The following is a 4,945-nucleotide window of genomic DNA, read 5'->3' on the forward strand; positions in this document are numbered from 1 at the left end:
ACTGACTGCTTACGAGTGTGCAGTTTAACTTCCATATATTTGCAAATTTTTCAGTTCTCTGCCTGTTATTGTTTTCCAGATTCATTCCATTTTGGTCATAGAAAGTGCTTTGTATAATTTCAAACTTTTTAAATTTATAGAGACTTGTTTTGTGACTCAACATGTGGTCTATCCTGGAGAATGAGTCATGTGCATTTGAGAAGAATGTATAGCTTGCTATTTGGGGGAGCAATGTTCTGTATATGTCTGTTAGATCTAGTTCATTTATCATATTATTCAAATTCTCTGTTTCCTTAATGATCCTCTCTCCAGATGTTCTATCTACTGAAGAGAGTGGTGTATTGAATTCTCCCACTTTTATTGTAGAGAATGCCTATTTCTCCCTTCAGTTTTGCCAGTGTTTGCCTTGTGTATTTGGGGGCACCATGGCTAGGTGCATAAATATTTATGACTGTTATTTCTTCTTGGTGGATTGCCCCTCTTATTAATGTATAGTGATCTGCTTTGTGTTTTATAACAGTTTTTCATTTAAAGTCTAATTTGTCCAGTATCAGTATAGCTACCCCAGCTCTTTTTTGGTTACTGTTTGCATGGAATATCTTTTTCAACCCTTCACATTCAACCTGGTAGGGTCCTTGGGTCTACAATGAGTCTCCTGTAGACAGCATATAGATGGATCATACTTTTTTCCCATTCTACCAATATGTGTCTTTTGATAGGGGAATTTAATCCATTAACACTCAATGTTATTGTTGCAAAGGCAGTACTTACTTTTACCATTTTATTCTTTGGTTTTCTATGTCATATCATTTTTTTTCTCCCTTTTCACCCTTTTAATTACTCTTATTGGTACTCATCATTTCTATACTCTCCACCAAGCCCCTCTCTCCTTTCTTTTCCTTTCAGCTTGCACAACTCCCTTTAATAATTCTTGTAAGGCAGGTCTCTTGTTGATGAAGTCTCTCAGTTTCAGTTTATCTGTGAATATTTTAAATTATCCCTTACTTTTTAAGGACAGTTTTCCCAGATAAAGAATTCCTGACTGGCATTTTTTCTCTGTCAGTACCTTAAATGTATCACACCACTGCCTTTTCACTTCCATGGTTTCTGATGGGAAGTTAGCACTTAATCTTTTTTTTTTTTTTTTAATTCAGTTTTATTGAAATATATTCATAAACCATACAGTCATCCATTGTATACAATCAACTGTTCACAGTATGATCATATAGTTATGCGTTCATCACCACAATCTATTTCTGAACATTTTCCTTACATCAGAAAGAATCAGAATAAGAATAAAAAATAAAAGTGAAAAGAGAATACCCAAACCATCCCCCCATCCCACCCTATTTGTCATTTAGTTTTTACTCCCATTTTTCTACTGATTTTTTTTCAATTTTTTAACTTTTGTTTATCAAAAAATTAAAAACAAACAGGCAAACAACAACCAAAAAAACCCCACAGCATTTCAAACAGAGCAATGGATTAAGGAAAACAAATAACCTAAAATAACTACTTTGCTTCCAATATGTTCCTACCATACCCCAAGAAAATTAATAAACCGTGTCCAAACAGAGGAGTAAGAAAAACAAATAATCTAAAACGACTACATTGCTTCCAACATGTTCCTACCATACCCCAAGAAAATTAACAACCCCTAAGAAAACAAAGGAATAAGAGAAAAAAAAACCTAAAATAACTCTATTGCTTCCAACATGATCTTACTATATCCAAGAAAGTTTACAAACCATAATCATTCCTGAGCATTCCCATAACCTTGAGATTACCCTCCATAGTTTATCTGTTCTTATTAGATTATCATTCCCCCTCCACTAATTGGTATCTCTAGGTCCCCTACATTCTACAGTATAGAACATTGTACATTTTTCACAGAATTCACATTAGTGGTAACATACAATATCTCTCTTTTTCTGCCTGGCTTATTTTGCTCAGCATTATGTCTTTTTTTTTTTTTAATCTTCATTTTATTGAGATATATTCATATACCACGCAGTCATACAAAACAAATCGTACTTTTGATTGTTCACAGTACCATTACATAGTTGTACATTCATCACCCAAATCACTCCCTGACACCTTCATTAGCACACACACAAGAATAACAAGAATAATAATTAGAGTGTAAAAGAGCAATTGAAGTAAAAAAGAACACTGGGTACCTTTGTCTGTTTGTTTCCTTCCCCTATTTTTCTACTCATCCATCCATAAACTAGACGAAGTGGAGTGTGGTCCTTATGGCTTTCCCAATCCCCTTTTCACCCCTCATAAGCTACATTTTTATACAACTGTCTTCGAGATTCATGGGTTCTGGGTTGTAGTTTGATAGTTTCAGGTATCCACCACCAGCTACCCGAATTCTTTAGAACCTAAAAAGAGTTGTCTAAAGTGTGCGTAAGAGTGCCCATCAGAGTGACCTCTCGGCTCCTTTTGGATTCTCTCTGCCACTGAAGCTTATTTCATTTCCTTTCACATCCCCCTTTTGGTCAAGAAGATGTTCTCCGTCCCACGATGCCAGGTCTACATTCCTCCCCGGGAGTCATATTCCACGTTGCCAGGGAGATTCACTCCCCTGGGTGTCTGATCCCACGTAGGGGGGAGGGCAGTGATTTCACCTTTCAAGTTGGCTTAGCCAGAGAGAGAGGGCCACATCTGAGCAACAAAGAGGCATTCGGGAGGAGGCTCTTAGGCACAACCATAGGGAGGCCTAGCCTCTCCTTTGCAGCAACCGTCTTCCCAAGGGTAAAACCTGTGGTAGAGGGCCCAACCCATCAAACCACCAGTCCCCTATGTCTGTGGTCATGTTAGCAACCATGGAGGTGGGGTAGGCGAATACCCCTGCATTCTCCACAGGCTCCTCAAGGGGGCACTACATCTTTTTTTTTCCTTGTTTTTTTTTTTTTTTAACTTTCCCTTCTTTTTTAAATCAACTGTATGAAAAAAAAGTTAAAAAGAAAACAAACATACAATAAAAGAACATTTCAAAGAGACCATAACAAGGGAGTAAGAAAAAGACAACTAACCTAAGATAACTGCTTAACTTCCAACATGTTCCTACTTTACCCCAAGAAAGTTACCTAATATAGCAACATTTCTGTGAACTTGCTCCTACTATATCCATCAGAAATTAACAGACCATAGTCATTCCTGGGCATCCCCAGAACGTTAAATAGCTTATCTGTTCTTCTTGGATTATTGTTCCCCCTTCCTTAATTGCTCTCTATTGCTAGTTCCCCTACATTCTACATTATAAGCCATTTGTTTTACATTTTTCAAAGTTCACATTAGTGGTAGCATATAATATTTCTCTTTTTGTGCCTGGCTTATTTCGCTTAGCATTATGTCCTCAAGGTTCATCCATGTTGTCATATGTTTCACGAGATCGTTCCTTCTTACTGCCGCGTAGTATTCCATCGTGTGTATATACCACATTTTATTTATCCACTCATCTGTTGAAGGACATTTGGGTTGTTTCCATCTTTTGGCAATTGTGAATAATGCTGCTATGAACATTGGCATGCAGATATCTGTTCGTGTCACTGCTTTCCGATCTTCCAGGTATATACCGAGAAGTGCAATCGCTGGATCGAATGGTAACTCTATATCTAGTTTTCTAAGGAACTGCCAGACTGACTTCCAGAGTGGCTGAACCATTATACAGTCCCACCAACAGTGAATAAGAGTTCCAATTTCTCCACATCCCCTCCAGCATTTGTAGTTTCCTGTTTGTTTAATGGCAGCCATTCTAACCGGTGTTAGATGGTATCTCATTGTGGTCTTAATTTGCATCTCTCTAATAGCTAGTGAAGCTGAACATTTTTTCATGTGTTTCTTGGCCGTTTGTATTTCCTCTTCAGAGAACTGTCTTTTCATATCTTTTGCCCATTTTATAATTGGGCTGTCTGTACTATTGTCATTGAGTTGTAGGATTTCTTTATATATGCAAGATATCAGTCTTTTGTCAGATACATGGTTTCCAAAAATTTTTTCCCATTGAGTTGGCTGCCTCTTTACCTTTTTGAGAAATTCCTTTGAGGTGCAGAAACTTCTAAGCTTGAGGAGTTCCCATTTATCTATTTTCTCTTTTGTTGCTTGTGCTTTGGGTGTAAAGTCTAGGAAGTGGCCGCCTAATACAAGGTCTTGAAGATGTTTTCCTACATTATCTTCTAGGAGTTTTATGGTACTTTCTTTTATATTGAGATCTTTGGTCCATTTTGAGTTAATTTTTGTATAGGGGGTGAGGTAGGGGTCCTCTTTCATTCTTTTGGATATGGATATCCAACTCTCCCAGCCCCATTTGTTGAAAAGACCATTATGACTCAGTTCAGTGACTTTGGGGGCCTTATCAAAGATCAGTCGGCCATATATCTGACGGTCTTTCTCCGAATTCTCAATTCGATTCCATTGATCTATATGTCTATCTTTGTGCCAGTACCATGCTGTTTTGGCAACTGTGTCTTTATAATAAGCTTCAAAGTCAGGGAGTGTAAGTCCTCCCACTTCGTTTTTCTTTTTTAGAGTGTCTTTAGCAATTCGAGGCATCTTCCCTTTCCAAATAAATTTGATAACTAGCTTTTCCAAGTCTGCAAAGTAGGTTGTTGGAATTTTGATTGGGATTGCATTGAATCTGTAGATGAGTTTGGGTAGAATTGACATCTTAATGACATTTAGTCTTCCTATCCATGAACATGGAATATTTTTCCATCTTTTAAGGTCCCCTTCTATTTCTTTTAGTAGAGTTATGTAGTTTTCTTTGTATAGGTCTTTTACATCTTTGGTTAAGTTTATTCCTAGGTACTTGATTTTTTTAGTTGCTATTGAAAATGGTATCTTTTTCTTGAGTGTCTCTTCAGTTTGTTCATTTCTAGCATATAGAATCATTACTGACTTATGTGCATTAAGCTTGTATCCCGCTACTTTGCTAAAT

This window comes from Choloepus didactylus, chromosome X (assembly GCF_015220235.1).
Source record: "Choloepus didactylus isolate mChoDid1 chromosome X, mChoDid1.pri, whole genome shotgun sequence".
Taxonomy (NCBI): Eukaryota; Metazoa; Chordata; class Mammalia; order Pilosa; family Megalonychidae; genus Choloepus; species Choloepus didactylus.